The sequence below is a fragment of the Peromyscus eremicus genome, chromosome 17 (genome assembly GCF_949786415.1).
Source record: "Peromyscus eremicus chromosome 17, PerEre_H2_v1, whole genome shotgun sequence".
NCBI classification, from domain to species: domain Eukaryota; kingdom Metazoa; phylum Chordata; class Mammalia; order Rodentia; family Cricetidae; genus Peromyscus; species Peromyscus eremicus.
In genome coordinates, this window is record NC_081433.1 from 45,016,270 (window position 1) to 45,036,557 (window position 20,288).

At 35.4% G+C, this 20,288-nt stretch overlaps 1 long non-coding RNA gene across 1 annotated transcript in view; it reads right to left on the reverse strand.

Annotated features, from left to right (window-relative positions):
- Positions 1-19,174, reverse strand: part of LOC131894620 (uncharacterized) — a 31,683-nt gene extending 12,509 nt beyond the window's left edge. The window contains exons 1-2 of the long non-coding RNA XR_009374970.1: positions 19,047-19,174; positions 9,778-9,868 (exon numbers count right to left, since the gene is read on the reverse strand). This is a non-coding gene — a long non-coding RNA (uncharacterized LOC131894620). The remainder of the gene's footprint in view (positions 1-9,777; positions 9,869-19,046) is intronic.
- Positions 19,175-20,288: the final 1,114 nt, after the last annotated feature.

Sequence of the window (20,288 nt, forward strand, 5' to 3'; positions counted from 1 at the left end):
AGAATGTGTTATCAGAATATATAAACAGTCAGTATATTACAGTTATGTAGATGGAGCTTCGGTGAAGAATTCAGGAACCTCTGCTGAATGGTTATCTCTTAGTGCCTCCTTTTAGCAGACAGAAATCTAATTGAATTGGCTAAGCTGTTTTTCTTCAACACTTTTCAGTTGTTCTTCTACTCTTTTCCCATTCCTTACCCCTTAGACTCCTGGGACACCCATCTCCACCTGTGCTGTGTGACTTTTGAACTTTGCCTGGTACCATTCTGTGGAGGGGCTGGGGGAGAAACCGGGATCCTTTCCTTTACCCTGTATTTTTGCCATGACAGTTAAAAAAAAAAAAAGACTGATAAATACTTTCATCTTGGTTTCCTGTCTTAATTTACACCTCAGCATGTACATTGTACTGTATAGTGTCTATTTCATGTTTTTGAGTCTATCTGTCCTTTAATAATTTATTGTGCATGTGCGTGATATGTACTTGTCGTGGTGGGTGTGTGCACATGGGATTGTAGGTATGTATGTGGGTGTGTGAACGTAGAGGGCAGAAATGGACATCTGGTTTCTTTCTTCAGTCACTCTTCTTGAGACAGGGTTTCTCATTGAACCTGCAACTTATAGATCTGGCTACACTGACCGACAGCCCAATGAGCTTTAGGGATCTGCCTGTCTTGGCTTCCTCAGCAGTGGAATAACAGGCATATACCACTGTAGTCAGTTTTATGTGAGTTCTGGGGATTCAGACTCACTGCTTTATGCTTGTACAGAAGGTATTTTATAGACTAAGTTATCTCCCCAGCTCCAGGTTTAGTAATTTTTAAGTTAACAATTTACTCAATGTGTAACTCAGTCACCATGCCATTTTCATTTTATTAGTTGAAGATAATGAATGTTTGTCTTGATAAAAATATTTCTATGTGAATGACCACAGCACCTGTAAATGCAATAGACAAAAATTGGAAGTGACACTAATATGGAGACATCATCATCAGGGCTGCCATTTGAGTTCAGGGACAAGTGGTTCACATATTCCATTTCGGACCAGTTCTGACTTCTGGATCAATGATTTAACCAGGGTCATTCTGTCTACTCCATTGCTCAGGTTAACTGAGTAGGGGACCGATGTAGACCCACAGACCCCATGAGCAGAAGTCTTCAAACTTGATTTGATGTTCTGCAGTCATCACTTTTTAAGTTCTTAATGACTCTATTGTTGAATGTGTTTTTATGTAAATCATAAAACTTTGGAACATACATATGAGCAGCAAAAACATTCAATAAGTTTTCTACGGTTAAGTAAAGTCAAAAACTGTGGGATTGGCTATGTGGACACAAGAAGCAAAAAATGACAACTACTATTGGGTTACCTAAGCTCCCTACCCTTCTTCCCTTCTTGCTGTTTTGTGAATGTTAAAGAATTAGAAATTCCTTACTCTGCGGACTCCAGTAGACCAGACTTATTTGTTGTTGTTGTTGTTGTTGTTGTTGTTGTTGTTTTGTTTTGTCTTAATTGTCTTTTAGATTGGAGACTAATTTTTTTCTTTTTAATTTCAGTTTTATTAACAAACATAATACATCTGAAGGTTCTGGTCTATGGATACCTAGTGTAAGATCCCAGCCTAAACTAACAGCCTCCCACAATTTTGATTACCAACTTATAAAGGCATTAAAACATAGTTTGCATAGTTTCAGTGATTTTTCTTTATCCTAAGTGCTAATATTTTCATTTTAAATCATCCTTTTGAACAACATAAGACAAATGTCAATATGCAAGCTAAGATTTTATCTTTTATTTATTTATTTACTTAGAATGACAGAAAAAATCAAATAACGTGAGAAACCAACAGAGAACACCAAAAGTAGAAAAAATATTTCATATATTTGATGGAAAATTTTTCTATGTGATTTAAACAAGGATTATATGTGGTCATTTCACAGTGGGCCCTGATAATTGTGGCACTAGCTCTAAATGTGGGAGGCATATGTGTTTTTTGATGGGGCCTTGCATTGCCTAGGATGGTCTCCAGTGCCATATGTAGCCATGAATGACACTGAATTCCTAGACCACCTGCCTCATCCTGTATACTGGAATTCTACCATCATGCACAGTTCACTGAAAAAAAAAAAAAAGCTTAATAACCAGTTCTCTAGTCCTCCTAAATTGTGCGGCACCAAAATTTTTGAGAAACCTCTTTTCTTTATAATATTAATACTTCGGTTTCATATTTTATTAAGAGCATTGAATAATATTAAGTAGAAATATGATGTACTATTTTGTACTTTAAGATGGAAAGAATTTTGTAACAAAATGACATAAAATTTTACATTGTTAGTTTTCTATAAGATGAAGGAAATGTGTTCTAGCTATTAATTGAATTAGGCTTTCATTTCTCTCACAATAATTATAATACCCTGAAATCAGTATTTCAGTTATGCTTTAAAAAGATACACAGTTATAATTTTAATGATATATGAGAGCAATGTATTGTAAATTTCATTTTCCTGTGGCTTTTATGATATTGTTATTTCTAAATCCATTATGTCATCTTTCCTACCTCTTTTAAATTTCCTATCATGATACTACAGAAGTTCTTATATTTTTAACAATTTCTCTGAAATTGCCTTTGACTTGAGATATGTTCCCAAAAGGAGCCAGTAGTGAAAACCATGGAACACTGGGTCATTTTTTATTATAAAAATTTAACATAAGAACTTTATAAATATTAATAATCTAATGTCTGCATAGAGATGATAACAATACTGTAATCTATAAAACAGCAATAAAAGCAAAGTCACTTCAAATTGTCTCATTTTTCTGCAAGTCTTTAAAAAGTACTAGATTCTGATAACATTATCCAGATTATTTCTTAAGATTTGATAGTAAAACAACATCCAAGTTATTTTGTAAGCTGTCCTAAAATAACTGCATATATACTTTTGCTGTCATTAGTAGAAATTCGAAGTATCTAACAAGCATAATCTAACAATAATAATAAAAGGTGGATTAATGAATCAGTTATATATTTTCCATTGTGGTTGCTTTGAAAGTGTATTTTTCTGTCTTTGTTAGTAACTTTAAAATCTATTTTATGGCAAAGTGACCTCATTTAGACACAAATTTGCTGCAAGCAGCCTTCACTTAAATTATTTATACTCAGTATAGCAACATAACTGAGGATCTTGGTATTTTTAACATTCTTGGAAATTGCCTTTGACTTGAGATATGTTCTCAAGAGGAGCCAGAGGTGAAAATAATAGGTTGGCACATAAGAATAAAATAAGTATGGAAGGTTACAAATTTCACAAAGGAAAGTTACTTCACTTTTTGAATTTTTGTGCTTCTAAGGTCTATGAGCTTTTCTCCTATAAACTGTAAGCTCCATTTCCCCCCAGCTTTTCTAAGTTTCAGCTTTTATGTTGAGTTGTAATATTTTAAAATTTAAAACTTTAAAAAAATGTATTATTGTTGTTAAGTGTAGAAGTTTTGAACCATATAGCTCATATGAATACATATAAATTATCTCTCAATATTATGCAAATACATTTGTAATATATAAAGCTATTAGTACTTACTTTCATTCTTCTGTCATTAGTAATTTTGAGTTCTTTATATATAATAAATACATTAATCACACATAGAAGACCCAAGATTTTAAAACTTCTATCTGAGTTGGGCATAGTAGCCCAAACCTATAACGCTAGTACTTGGGATGCAGAAACAAGATGATTACTCTGAATTTTATTAATTTAATGCCAGTCTATGCTACTTTGTAAGACTGTCTTGAAACAAACAAAAATATGGTAGTAGACAGAAGCCATCAAAAATGCATACCATCACATTTTAGTTTGTTCTAAAAATGTATCAATACCTTAAACATGCACAGGGCAGATAGAAATAGTATGATATTTAAGTTACACATGCCATGTTCTCTTTGGGAAGCATTCTATCCAGGAAATCTGTTTTCTATGAACTGTATTTTAAGGTACTGGAAGTGGACAACAGCTGCAGTCTTGTTTTTCCGACCATGGGAAAGTTATTTACTTTTCTGGGTTGGATTTCCTTAATTGCAGAGGTGTAAACAAATTGTGCACATGTCTGAGAATTTCCCAGATTAGGAAAATGGCTTTACTGCGGAAGAAGAGAGAAAAGGAAGGCGAAGGAGACTGTGGATGCAGAGGAGAAGGAAGAAAAGCAGGAGGAGGCAGAAGAAGGGAAGGAGTTTGTTGAACTTTCAAGGTTATGTAACTCCTTAGTTCTCATCCACCTGGAGAGCTGTTTTGTATTCCTCACCAGGCAGAATCCCATTCTCTTTTGATTACACAGTTCCCAGTTTAATAGCTACGAATTTAACATTACTTGGGAGGTTATTAAAGCTTGAAAGACAATTCTATTTCTTAGCACTCTTGTACAGTTACTGAAAAGAAATGAACTGCAAAAACATACCTAGCATTATTTTTAATCTTTAGGAATATAAAGGCCCCTACAAGTTAGGCTTTGAAAATAATATGGATATGAAAGTTTGCATAAATAAAAATTAAAAACATTATGATTCAATCACTTTAGTTGTTTTTTTATGTTACTGTAATTTATTATCAAGGCTAGTATTTTGAAGTGGCAAATCTTTTTTTTTTTTAATTTTATTTTATTTTTCTTTATTAAATTTTCTACTCACTCCTCATGCTATCCACAGAGCCCCCCTCCTTTCTCCTCCAACCCCCCAGCCCTCTTTCCCAAGCCACCCCGCATCCCCACATCCCCTAAATCGAGGTCTCCCATGGGGAGTCAGCAGAGCCCGGCATACTGAGCCTAGGCAAGTCCAAGGCCCTTCCCACTGCACCAAGGCTGTGCAAGTTGTCACACCACAGGCACCGGATTCCCAGAGGCCTGCCCATGCTCCAGGGACAGATCTCGATCACTTTAGTTTTAAGAGTATTCTCTTTCTACAAAACAAATGATGCATGATATGTAATATAAGCTCTCTTAGAGTTTTAAAGCTGTATACAGAATTGTTATCTAGGAGTAAGTTGTTACAACATACCTATGGAACTTGACCATTTTTGCATAGTTGAAATTCTATAAGCATTAACTAGGATCCCTTATTTCCTCCACTTCCCTGATTTCTCAGGATCACTATTCTATTTGGTCCTGTGGGTTTTATTACTTTAGATGAGTTACTGGAATTATGTAGTGTTCGTCCTATGTGACTAGCCTATTTAATTTAGAATAATGTCCTCCAATTTTCTCCATTTTCTTGCTGCATTGCAGTACGGATTTTCCTTGTTTGTATAAATGTGTTGGTGTTTCATTAAGGAAAGGAAAAAAAAAGTTACTTCCACTTGGGTTCATTTCACCAAGAGTGGGTCCAAATTTGAACTTGCAACATCTCCTAAGTCTTCTGTCTGACTGGAATTTATAGATGTAAGGCCTGTCTGGAGTCTGTCTTTCATGTGTGTCTATCTGTCCCTCTCCATTGCCTGTGTGTTGTGTTGTGCTTATATGTGTGCCTGGTGAGTGTGTATGTGTGTGTGTGTGTGTGTGTGTGTGTGTGTGTGTGTGTGTGTGTGTGATCTGTCTTGTCTGTCCCTAACAAAGGGATTTGCTTTGCATTTATTAATCAGTACAGAAAGAAACATTGTGTGGGAAAGAAATGAAGAATACTTTATATTCTTTGAATATTACAAAGGAACAAGTTACTTTACTGACACTGACCCAGAGCAGAATTCAAAACTTCAGACATTATCACCTACATCACATGTTGCTTCCAACATTTATTCGGTGTCTGTTGTTTAATGTTGCTTCCACCTGTCGACTCTTTCCAGCAAATGATTTCCAAAACACACTCATATATAGCATATCGTATCCCAGGTCAGGAGCACAGAAAAGTACATAACTCAAGATTAAAGATATGCATTTCGCTTAGTTTGTAAAAGCTGATGGCATGGGAAATCCAAGGCAAGTAAGGTTTGTTACAATGTTCTCTCAAAGTCAGGTTAAACAAGCTGAGTAGACAGTAGATTGAGGTTAGGGTTAGAGTTAGGTCTATCGAAAGTTCAGTCTCTTTGTGATCAAGATATACTTTTAGAAAAAATGAATCTCTGTAGATAAATATGGCAAGCATAATGCAAACACCTAGGAATCCAGCATTCAGAGGCTTAAACAGTATTGAGAGTTCGAGGCTAGTCTACAATCTATCTTGACTCCACTTACTTTCTTCTTTATCTTTGAGTATCTTTTAAATGAAAGTTCCATTGTCATTTTTAAATTAATTTTTTTTCATTAGCTTATGAGCCAACCATTTCTTAAGTACTCAGGATTGACATCTGTGTGTGTCATCCAGACAGTGGTGGCGCATGACTTCAATCCCAGCACTCAGGAGGCAGAGGCAGGCAGATCTCTGAGTTTGGGGCCAGCCTGGTCTACAGAGTGAGTTCCAGGACACAGAGGAACCCTGTCATGAAAAAAACAAAAAAGAAACATCTGTGTATCCTTTAGTTATATTTAGCTAAGTCTATAAACATCTTCTTTACCCATTAGTGAAATAGTGTTTTACTTAAAAAATAATTTTATTTTTTATTTTGCATGAATTGATGTTTCACCTGCATGTATATCTGTGTGAGGGTGTCAAATCCCCTGGAACTGGAGTTACAGACAGTTTTGAGCTGCCATGTGGGTGCTAGAAAGTCTTTCTTTGGAAGAACAGCCAGGTTCTTAACCACTGGGCCATCTCTCCAGCCCTCGGTACCCTAACTTCAATAGAGCTCTGTGCATCTATCATGATTTGATATACTATGACTGAATGCTAATTTAATTATTTTGTCTGGTTGCTTTGTACTAAGAATAATATCAAACACCATTTCGTTTAGAGCCATCTTAGCTTTGTCTGCTCTTGAACTTAGAGTAAGCCAGTGTGGGCATATGGTTCATACAAACCCTACTCAACACAGAGCATAGATAAATATAAGAATATGTAATTGGATTTCCAGCAGGCTAAGATCGTTAATGTGAAACACACTTGAATGAGCATTGCTGAAAGGTTCTGCACTATTGGATATAAATCACAGGGAAAATGAAGGCTGGAAAGGGTAGAATGGCTGTGAGGGTAAGCAGAAAATAGTTAAAGCTGTTTGAGCATGCCAAGAAATTAACCTTAGTAATTAAAAAGAAGGTAGCTTCACTATCAGCTACAGAATTTCCTAATTCGTATTGTGTCCTCAGGTTAAGGAAGGAGAAGATTTTCATTTTTTTGTAAATAATGTTTGCCTCAGCATAAAATAAACATAGAGCCCTCATCATAAAATAAACATAGAGCAAAGTCAACGTCAGCATATTTTTAATAATGTGTTTCAGTTTTATCAGTGACTTGTACTTTCTATAAAATACAAATATTTTAGTGAAAAGTCTGAATATTTAATGTTATTGTATTTGGAGTTGTAATTTAAAGTTATATGCTATTCTAATTAACCTAAAATAACTTTTGCATATAATGTACTTCACAAAATATTTTAATTATCATTAACATACTGTAGAACTACAGTGTTTCATATTTTATAATATGGTTTCACTAAAGCTTTAATAATAATTAATATGTTAATTTAGAATCAGGGAAAATTTCTGAACAAAGTCTTCAAATTTTGTGGCATAGACTAAGGAAACATTATGAAGCAGAAAGATTGGGAAAAAGTATGGAAAGGCAAGACTTCTTCTTACAGGGTGACCTTAAAAAATGTATTCAAACAATGAAATGCAATCATTCATCATCATCATCAAGAGAAAGCCTTTAATTTTATATTGTGGGCAATTCACTGTGGCTTAATGATGGCACTGTGATGATTCATAAGAATAATACTTTGATATAATTTTATAAAATACCTATGCATGCATATCTTTCTTCCTTCTTTCTTTGCAAAGCATGGTGACTCAAGGGATTGAGAAAAGCAATGAACAATGTGCTAATGAATGTTCTTCCACATGATATATGAACTACAAGAATGTTTTTTTAACAGTTCCTAACTACAGTGTGCTTTTATAATATCAAGAGTAAAGAGATGAGTGAAAGACACAGTAGGGACTTAAGATAGTATTAGAGGTAGAGTTGTGCTTCAGGAAGTTGAATATGGCAAACATATAAGACTGCATATAATTAATAGAATTTGAGAAAATTAAAGATGATATGGTCACAAGGGGTCAGCAGTCGTGAAATTGCACCATTGTCCTCAACAAGTGTGCAGGAGGTAACTGGTAATATTATAAAAGATGTAGCTATTATAGTTTTTTAAAAATCCTGGCCTTATGCTCCAAAATATGTAATTTAAAATCTCAAGTAGAGGAGAACAGAATTAGAGTCTGCCCAAGGATATATTTAAACAGCATAAAATATAATGTGATTGTAAAACAAAAATATATATGGGGAAATGGGAAAGAAGGGTCCACGAGAACTGTGTAACATATTTGTTATGCAAGCATGATTTTACTTCAAAGTAAGGACATAAAACAAAAATAGAAAAAGGAGTGATTCAGTGGTGTGTTTATATTGCCCCTGGCAAGAATAAAGAGTGTTCAAAAGTGGAGGCAGAAAACAGAACAGAGTGGGAGCTGGAAATCTGTCAAATCACTGCTTTCCACTCACTGATTTGTATTTTTGAATCTATGATAATCACTAATGTGTGTATGACGTGTCTAGGAGGCATGCATGGCACACATATGTTTGGAGGTCAGAGACCAGCTGTGTGCACTCAATTCTCTCATTCCCTCTTTATATGGATTCTTGGGATCGAACTCAAGTGCTTTCACTTGCTGAGTCATTCCCCCCTCCCGCCCCCCCCCCCCAGCCAGTCCACTTATTGATATTTTAAACCCATGTTTATTTTCTTCATTCTGGTATTTATATCCCCATTCTTATTTTTTTTATTCTTTTAAAGAAATTTTTTGTTCATTTTACATATCAATCACAGATCCCACTCTCTTCCTTCCACCCTCCTCAGCCTTCCCCTCAGCCCACCCCAACCCTGTATCTCCTCCTACAATAAGGTAAGGCCTCTCATGAGAAGTCAGCAGAGCCCAATAAATTCAGTTGAGGCAGGTCCAAGCCCCTCCTCCTATATCAAGGCTGTGCAAGGTGTCCCCCCTTTCCATATATTTCCATTCTTAATGATGACCTAAAACAAACATTCTTGCATTTAATTATTAACACTCATCTCCTAGAAATATGTAGAAATGGAGCATAAGGAAAATATTTCTGGAAAATAATATAACATTTCTTATTCTAACAGTCAGTAGAATTCTTACTACCTGATGAGATCTTGTTTCTTGTAGGAAGGAGTGAACAGATGGTGTATGGATGCAAAGAAGAAGGTCGGAAGGTGGTCCAGGTAGGCTTACATCTTACATATTACATGCTAGACGATCATCACCATGGATCACTGACAAATGTGGACTCAGAGTTAATACTTGGTTGTCACCTACATGACCACTCAGGAACAAGAGTGGGAAACATTCTCCATTTGCTTTCTCAGTGTGTGAAACAATAATCAAGAGAATACAGGCAGTCATCCACAGACTCAACATATCCATGTGCCAAGCTGGGTATGTGCCAAGTTAGTAAAAGGCTTGCTTTGCATTCATAAAGCACTGGGTTTGATTTCCAGCACCAAATAAACCAACCATGATGGCACAATGCTTTAATTCAAGCACTTGGGAGGTAGAAGAAGGAGAATCAGAAGTTCAAGGTCATCCATGAACTACTAAAACAAAACCAGAATTCCCTGCTAACTATGTACCTGTGTCTTTCCCTTTGAATCTGTGCTCCCTGAAGCATTTCCTTGATGAAAATTAAAAAGTAAGCCAATAGCTCGGAGAGAGATGTATAATCTGAAAACGTAAGCAAAAGCAATTAGATGTAAAAATGGTATTACCAAGTAGGATTTATCTGAGGAAAGCAATAAAAACAAGAAAAAAAGTAAGAAAGAAAGAGAAATCATGAAATATACTATACAGTATTGTGTATATCTCCTTAGAAGAAAATATTAAAAATGATGTAAAATCATACCTATATTACCTGTTTCTTTGGCAGAAGTTTTAATCACATTAGGACCTTTTCTGCACTGACCACTAGCAAAACCAAGCCTGTTAAGTATTCTGAATGTTGTAGAGAATGGGGCCATGTTCGAAACAAATGATCAAGGGTCACAATGGAACGATTGTATGTCTGCATATAGCATTGGTATTATTCTATGCCAGAATATAGGCATGAGCTTTAATCTGTGAACATAGACCATTCTAGGCCAAAGCATGAGTCACAGAATTACTTTAAGAAGGTATCTGATATCTCACCCCTATTTCAGTTATTAAAACTTATGCCTTTGATTTGTTTAATCTATAAAACAGGCATTAGATGATTTCTGAAATATAGTATAAAGAAACACAATAACATAAGTTGACCAACAGCTTTCAGCATGCTTAAAGATTATTTTAGGCAATAGGAAGTAATTCTTAAATAAAGACAAAGCAAAGAGAAGAAAAATCAGTGATGGTGATGTTTTTAGGTAACTGTCTAGTGTTTGAATAATTTTGGCCATGGACCACAAATGTTTTCATGCTAATGAGCATACTACACATGCACCAGAAACATATAGTTTATCATTCCCATATTTTCTCTAGTAAACACGGTGGTTTTCTAAGACTGTCTAAAAATGGCTTGAAAGATCAGGAAGCAAGACTACCTAGTCTTTTTGGTAGTTAAGGGGTGAAGCCTTGATGATGATTCTGAGACCAAAGTAGGCTATGGACCATATGAGCTGAATTTCTCACTGGTGCAAAAGAAGGGAGTCCACATCTTGCTCAGATATGATCCAAAAAAAAAGAGGGACTAGTGCTAGCATTTGAAAGCTGCCAGCTGTCAATAATCAAAAGAAGAGACATATTTTTCTGCTGGATATGAATGGTAAGCCTGAAAGCTACAATAATAATTGTCCTGGTACAATATCCCCACTGATACAATAGTGGCACAAAGTCATGGGAGCAACCAGTGACTTTCTGATTGGGATTATGCTATGCTTCATAAGTTGAAACCCATATCTTTCCCCAATAATGGAGCCGAGAAACTATTGTTGACTGGTCATAAGCTTTAGAAGAAATCCCACTAATATTACTCTTCAAAATGGACACAGTATTAAACCCACTCCTAACTGCTTATTCATTATATCCATAGATTAGTGCATTTCTCAAATCTTGTCAGAACAACTTCTTTTTGTAGCAGATGGCTATTAACACAGAGACCCACAAATGGTCAAAGTGCACAGAATAGGGGACTGTGGAGTTCTCAACACTAAATGGGACATCCACATCACATCTCTTCTTCTTAAGGCTTAGAGATCATTTCACAGGAAGAGGTGGTCAATGGCTATAAGGAAATAATGGTTTTAAGACACAACAGCATTTACACACATAAACTTACAGATATTGTTATAGTTTATGAAAGACCAGTGGAAACTTGAGCTGAAGTCCTGAAGTTCCCATCCCCAGCTGAGGAGGAGCTATTGGTAACTGGTAGATGCTGGGAGGGAGTGTTAGTTTTTGCTGTTATTGTTGTTTGTTTTTTTAGCATATGGTCCCTGATAGGTCAAATAAGCCACTCTCACAAGAGCACCAATTGGACTTTATGGATTTTTAAAAAATTATACCAAGATAAGTGGATATGGAATCAAAGGTGGATTTAAAAGGAAGTGCCGGAGGAGAATATAATCAAAATATAATGAACTACATTATAATTCTCAAAGAATTAATTAAAGTATTTAAAAAGACACAAGAACTGGAGAGATGGCTCAGAGGTTAAATCATATACTGCTCTTGCAGAGGACCCGAGTTTGATTCTAAATACACATGTCAGGCAGTTTCCACCTTTCTATAACTGTAGTTTCAGGGAATCTGATGCCTTTAGCAGCATGTATTTGAAAAACAAGAAAACATTGGAAGAGGTTTTTCATTAGATTGTTCAAATGAAATGAAGCAAAATACAGGAAAGAATTAATCAATGAAGCAGACAAAAATACAAAGAGTTATCATTAGTTTGATAAAACTGAGAAATTTCATAATGAGATAGAAAAGGTGACAGACAGAGACATATAAGAGAGAAAGAGAGGTGGTTATACACATAGTTTCAGGATTGAGACCAAATACATTGCTGCAGATATGGAAAAAATATTTAACAAAAAGCGAATATGAATACTATGCTAAACAATCTTGAAAACTGAAAATAAAATAAGTTCCTTGAAAATAACAATTTGAAACTGTCAGCTTAGGAAAAATCTGAGGAATCTATAATAATGAAATTAGTTACAACAACAAGCAAAAATTAAGCCAAAGTTGGAATCTAATCAAAACATTATTATATATAGCTACACCAAACTAGTCAACATAGTCTCTCCCACATCTTTATAATTTTGTCATCAACAGTTTCTCTGAGGTGTGTGTATGTGTGTGTGTGTGTGTGTGTGTGTGTGTGTGTGTGTGTGTGATGGAACATTCTTTTAAACTCCACATTTTGCAGCCCGAGACAGAAAGATTTTAAGCCTGAGCAATCTGAAATCGATAAGAAAGAGAGTAAGAGAAAAAAAAAGCATCTCCAAGTTATTTCAGACAGCTAACACAGTTAACTATTTTTAAGTAAGGTCTAAATTCGGATAAGTACATCGTATTTCTGAATTTCTATATTCTCGTTAGTCAAACCGTTTCCAAATTGGTAGACACATAAATGTTATTAATCACCTAACTGAAATTTAGCTCTGTTTCCACATGCTAACTATATTATTAACTCAGCTAGAGAAAAATACACAAAACTCATGCATTTTTCTTTGCTTTTTAAAAATAACTTCTTTCCCCTTGTGACAATAAATGAAAATGGCTAACTTTTTCAAAGTCAAAGGAGAAGAATATATTCTTGGCTAATAACAGAAGTATCCTTTCCAGTGGAGTTTCCCAATATATAACTAGGAGAGAAAGCAGATATTAAGGACTGCTTGTGAAAAGTAGTGGGGGAAATGTATACACTATTTATTTTTAAATTTTTGAGAAATCTTCTTGCTATTCCTCCTAGGTTAATAATTTCTGATTTCCATCCCAGTAGTGTAACAAGGCTTCCTTTTCTTTCTAACTTTACATTTCTCATTCATTTTTTTCTGCAGTAACCAATTGCAAAATGATATCTCACTGTGAATTTGATCTGCATTTCCAGGATGAGTGATGTTGAGAATTTTTCATATGACCATATACATTTGTAGGTCACTTTTTGAGAAGCGACTTAAAAATTATATATATTTTTTGAGATTAAAATACAATTACATAAGATTCCCCTTCTCTTTCCTCCATCTAAACCCTCTCATATTCCCCTTCCTTTTCTTTTTCAAATTCATCACCCCTTTTTCATTATCTGCTATTACACACACACACACACACACACACACACACACACACACACACACAAATTCATTCCTAAACACACAGGTACAACCTGCTTAGCCTGTATAACATTATTTGTATTTATGTTTTCAGGGCTGACCTTTTGGTATTCAATAACCAGTTGACATGTTCTCCATAGGGAAGATCATTACTCAGTGATATTGTGGAAGAGGGTGCAGACATGTTATAAGAACAAGAGAAGCTGAGAGTTTGCTATGAAGTTGTGTCTCCTAGGAATGTCAGAAGCTGTTTCCATAAAGCCTCACCAACATGACTGCCTAAATACTGACTGAACAGAGACTACAGCAATAGACCTGCTAACATGGACAAGGAAAGCTCATGATGCCTCAACCCTACCTATAGAACTACAGGCAACTGGGGAATTCTGAGAGCCAGCCTTGAAGATGTCTAGTCTTTGTTTTCTTTTTAGAGAACTGACTTATTTATACATGGTTTGTATATTAACCAATTACCAGACTAGATTTTGCAAAACACTTTTCCCATTTTGTAGGTCCTCTCATTCATATACTAATTTTTTACTTTATTGTGCAGAAAAACATTAGGTCAATTTTTTCAGTCTTCTTTTAGTAGTTCATAGCTTCACATTTTGTTTTAAAGTCACATTGAATTTATATTTGTATATAGTGGGAGGTAAGGGTTTAATTGCATATGAGTATATTCCTCAATTCATTTATTGAAGAAATTATTCTTGTCTCTATTATGTGTTTCTGGCACTACTACTGAAAATGTATTGACCATATATGAGTGCATTTATTCATAGCTTCCCAGTTACATTGCATTGGTTTATATGTCTGTTTTTGTACCAGTAGTTATGATGATGTTTTGATTTTTGTGACTTTAATACGTATTGGCTTGAAAAACATTAATTCTTCATTTTAATTGTCCACGAAAATTTATCTAGTCATATTATTCAAAGAAGACATAGAAAATACTAATATATATTTATGACTATATTATGTATTCATTGTATTGGCATCAAATCACTACTTGTCCTTCATCTCTTCCTATCAGAGTGAAAATTTGATTGTAAAAATTGTACTTCAAATATTATATTATCTACTGTAGTAGATATCTTAGTTCAGCAAAACAATCAACAACAGTGGATTGCAGGGAGAGTACCTTGGGATGATAGATGATATTCAAAGATCTTTGTGATGAGTTGAAAGCAAATGACCCCAAAGGAAGTGGTATTATTAGGAGGTATGGCTTGTTGGAGGAAGTGTGTCACTGTTGGGGTGGGCTTTGAGGTCTCTTTTGCTCAAGCTTCTCTTAGTGTGTCTTTCAGTTGGCTTCCTGATGCCTGTAAGATATAGCACTCTCAGCTATTCACCCAGGACCATATCTGCCTACATGCCGCCATACTCCCCACCATGATGATAATGGATCGAACCTCTGAAATTGTAGTTGAGCCATTCCAATTAAATGTTTTATTTTATAAGAGTTGCCATGGTCATGGTGCCTCTTCACAACAATGAAAAATCTAACTAAGACAGTCTTTATATTTGATTTTACTCTTTTGGAAATAACTTTTTTTTTTCAAAATCTGAGACCATGAAAAAATTTAGAAGAAATAAAGCTGGCTAGAAAAATAATAGCTGTACATATGAGAATATTGAGCACCCAAACAAGAATTCTGAGAATACTAAGGAAATCATTCCTGAAAAAAGGAAGGACGATTCTTGGAAGTATAATGTAACCAGTTTCCATGACTAGTCTTCAGATGTATCTCATAAAGAAATATGCATATTAAATCTCTTACGAAATATTCTAAAACAGTAACCAGCTTTTGAGAGTTTACCTATTGAGAAACTCATATCTCATTTTCTGTGTTGTGAAGGTGAGACATCCAGTATAGTGTAGTGCCTATCTGACAATGATTGTTGCTTATAGCAAATGAAATATTAATAAATACACAAAATATGTAGGCATTGTGTCACACACTTTGGAAAAAGTAAATAGACGATACAGACCTAACTTGTTGAACTGAAGAATAAATTTACTCAGAATTTTCAGGACAAAGTTATATTTTGAAACTTTTAAACTGTAAGTAATACAAAGAAAATAAGTATCCGGAAGGACAAACTTGTCTAGCCTTCATCTAATCATTCAAGTAATGATTTTATTAACCAATGAGCCCTCTCTCTGCCCCAGTAGGGAAATTAAATTAAGAGCTCATGGTGTAGCTATAAAAGTAAAAAGAATAAAATGTTCTGAGTGATATAAAGTGCTCTATTAAATACCACTTCCCACAGTAAACAGTGCAAAAACAGAAGACTCCAGATTGCACACAATCACATCCTGGTACTCAGGCATGTTTTCCTTCTCTTTCTCTTCTTCCTCCTCCTCATTATTCTTATCGTTATCCATATTGAACCTATTCTACATTCTTGTACTTCTTCACATACATTTTCTTGTCAGTAATGAGACCTTCCTCTCATGGAAAGTGATGATGGGTTCTTCTGTGTACTTTATTGTATCTACTCATTAGTCCTCCAAAGTATTCAAAAATATCTCAACCATTTCCCTAATAGATAGGGAACTTTCCTTTTCAACATCTCTATATGCCACACAGATAAGCTATTTGGTTGCAATTTGCTTGGATTACTAAAGACACTTTCTAAGCTGTTAGACTCACAGCCATGTCATTAAACCTTTTCATACTTTTTTTTTTGCACCTTCCCAAATCAATCTTGAGCAATCTTCAAAGGATTAGGTATTTGATTTACTCTTGCTGCTCCGCCAAAGACAGTTTGGTTTAATGTTCTTATTAGGGTATATTAATTATACATAATGAGTTTCATTATGACAGTTTCATATATGGACATAATATATTTCAATGATATTCACACCTACTATGCTCTTTTGTTTACTTCCCACTCCTATTAAATCCCCCCACTTCTACTTTCATGTCTTTATTTTTCAGCGTCATAATGAATTGCATCAGCGCTCTTTACTGGGGCATGGATAGGGATTTGTTAATGCACAGCTTCAATGTCTGGGCCCTTTTTTTATAGTAAGAAGTAAGCATTAAGCATAGACAAAAGAATCTGTACAATTTCTAAGTTCACACTTAGAGACATACTGCATTTTAAGATTTACAATTCCCCCTAAGACGATTTCAGCTAATTGATGCTTGTGAAAACCTGCAGCTTCTCCTAATACAGTTAATAGTATTTGTCCAAACCTGCAGCTTTCCTAACACAGCTGATTTCCCATAGCACGAAATGATATGAAACAACGCAAAGCGAGCAGTCACGTAGGGGCATTTGGTTAGTTTATCGGATGAGATGGGATGTACTAGGAGTCACGGAGAACTCATTAAAAGTTAGCTTTGGTCCATGGCAGTTGTCAGTTGTTAGTGGTGGTGGTGGTGGGACGGAGGGGGGGGGGTTGTCATGAAAAGCTAACTCCTGGCTGCAGAGAGCTGTTGTAAAAGTTAGCATTAGTAGAAGGCGAAAGATTTATACCAACTGGATCAGGCCCTCTGAGTGGGTGAGACAGTTGATTGGCCTGATCTGTTTGGGAGGCATCCAGGCAGTGAGACCGGGTCTTGTGCTCATTGCATGAGTCGGCTGTTTGAAACCTGGGGCCTATGCAGGGTCGCTTGGCTCGGCATGGGAGGAGGGGACTGGACCTACCTGGACTGAGTCTACCAGGTTGATCTCAGTCTGTGGGGAAGGCTTTGCCCTGGAGGAGATGGGAATGGGGGGCGGGCTGGGGGGATGTGAGGGGGGGACAGGAGGGGGAAGAACAAGGGAATCCGTGGCTGATATGTAGAACTGAATTGTATTGCAAAATAAAAATTAAAAAAAAAAAAAGTTAGCATTAGGTTGTTGACAGAGCTGCTAGTGGTAGCAAAGGAAACCATTGTTAAAAGTGAATCCTAATTTACTGTCAGAGTCGATGGCTGTCAGCTTCCATCTCTTTAGGCTTGTAACTTTATATTCCTACGTTTCTGTTTCCTATCCTGGACCCTTAAACCAGTATTTTATTCCTATTATTACATGCAACTCTCCAACACATATATTTAAAAAGTTTATCACAATTTTTATTTTTAACCAACACTTGGCATATTAATTAATGGCTCATGTAGTTTTACATGCTCTCCCCTTTTCCAGTTTCCAACACTGTACCTTTCATCTTTATAGCCTAACTCTTGACTACATTAGTTCAATTGCTGTTGACCCAAATCTTCAATCCATTCTCCAGGCTTCTGTTGGCTTTTCTCACTCGTGAAACACAGGGTTAATACTTCTAGAAAACACACACACACACACACATACACACAATGTAGTATATTGAGGGATGTTTAAGATTACAAAATAAATTAGGATAATATAACCTGAGACCTTGTCCTAATGAATGAAGTCATGAATAGGTAGATATTCCAAACAATCATATGTTTTTAATACTCTAGGATATATTACATAAATATTTTTTCTTTCTTTCTTTTTATTTTTTCTTTCCATACTTTTTTTATTTTTTATTTTTTGGTTTTTCAAGATATGATTTCTTTGTGTAGCTCTGGCTGTCCTAGAACTTGCTCTTGTAGAGCAGGCTGGCTTCAAACTCACAGAGATTTGCCTGCCTCTGCCTCTAGAGTGCTGGGATTAAAGGGATGTGCCAACATTGTGTGGATCCACATTGTTCCATAATTTTCTTTTTCTAAGTTTTTTTTTTCATCAGAACATAGCACTTTCAGCGGAAAATGTTATAGTTGTCAAATCTGAGCAATAGTGATTAAAATCATAAAAATATAAATTTGTCACTTAATGCTTGTTTTAGATAGAGTCAAACATGTCTGTTAACTTCGTGCTATGTCTTTGTAGAAAGGTGACTGGGAATTTGCTTCAGGCTGAACATCATTTCTTAAAAAGACTGCTTTGGAGGCTCCTGCAAAGTGATTAAGTAAATATTGGGCTTACTCCACAGAATGCCCAGAGCCCACAAAAGCCAACAGGCATTCGGGACAAGGCCTCCTGCTTGTGAGTAAAATGATGCTATGGCTCCATGTCTCTTGATAAGATATTCTATAATTATTATGGAGTAGGATTCTTTTGTGGTAGCAAATGACTGCTTACTAAAAATGTAGCATTTTAAGACTAAACTAGTATAAAATTCCCTGTATTTATTTTGAAAACTTCAATTTACAAGCATGAAGAAGGAAAGAGTTAAAATAGTTAAGCCAAATTGATTTTGTACATTACATTATTTTGTATCGTAACTCCGTAGGCCTCCTGAGAAAACTTTTAACATTTTCAGTAATAATGCGGCATAGTACTGTAACTCTACAGAAACTAAACAGACAGCCATGTATTTATCTCTGTGTCACTGTTATTTTCCTTCACAATCTATAGAGTGTAAACCCATTGGTTTTCAAAGTACAAGTAACCAGCACAACAAATTTTAGAGCATGTTCCCAAATATTTAAAAGTAGAGAGAAAGAAAATAGCATCTCCTCAAAATGGACACTTAGCAAACAAAAAGTCATTCCAGCTCTCTGTTTCTGTATTCACACATACATAAATACTGGTGATTCTGTCCTGTAGAGCAGATGTTGCAAATGACCTACCAAAATGTGAGTTTGAGGTTTCCATACTCTTTCTAGTATGACCTTATTTGCTGTTGTTTCTAACACCATCTATTAGTATAGACATTTTTACTTGAGACTTGCAAGTACGAAAGGGATTTTAAATCCTGTGCTCTAGTTGGCTGTAATTTACATTCTAGATTTAGTTGCCTAGCAACAAGTATTTCAAAGGTATTGAACATAGCAACAGAGTATCCTTCTGTTCTAGCTTCATTGTATCCACCAGATTTCCTTTCTAATGAACAAAGAATTAAAATTTTTAATTCATTTGTTTAAAGAAAAATATATATTTTATACATATTTAATACAGTTTGACAGATATCAAAATTATGTATTTTGTCTGAAACTCTGTTTTTTAACTAAGTATTCATAAGCCTGGTTTTCTTACCCTATTATATGGTGGTCACCATATAATCATTTTACCTTCTGTACTATTGTTCACACTGTTCTTGTTTTTTAATTCTAGATATTGCTTTTACACCGAATTATGCTGTGGAATCATTGTAGTATTTAGAGTTCTATTAAAAGTACAAGCCCATTTACAATCTTTTGAATGAAAGCATAGATTTTTTTTAAAATTAATTTATCTATTCTCTCATATAATACATCCTGACTGTGCCCCCAACTCCTCCCACCTCCCCTCTTCCCCCAGATCCACTGATCCTCCATTTCCCTTCAGAAAAGAGCAGGCATTCCAGGGACCTCAACCAAACTCAGCATAACAAGTTACAGTAAGACTAGGCACAGACCCTTATATCAAGGCTGAATGAGGCAGCCTAGTAGGAAGAAAAGGATAACCCATAGTAGGCAAAAGGTTCAGACAGCCCCAATCCCACTGTTAAGAGTCCCCCAGCTAAACAACCACAACATATATGCAGAGGACCTAGCGCATACCCATGCAAGCTCTGTGATTAGAGAACATAGATTTCTAACCACTATGTCTTTCTAACGTGAATGAAAAACTCAGAAACATTGGATAGTCACACATAAAAATTATGTGCTTATTACATAAAAGTTATTTAAGAAAGGGAAAAAAACCTCAACATTCAGAAGTTATAATGCTAACATGAAGTACTAGTATGGGACGATTCTCTATGCAAGTTGACGAGATGTCCATAAGTGTCCACAGACATGGAAATAGTGTCGCTTTGGAGAGTTGCTAGGTATACATAGAAAATGTGTGGTAGACACTACAGCTGTTGCGAGGTGCTCACTGTTACTGGG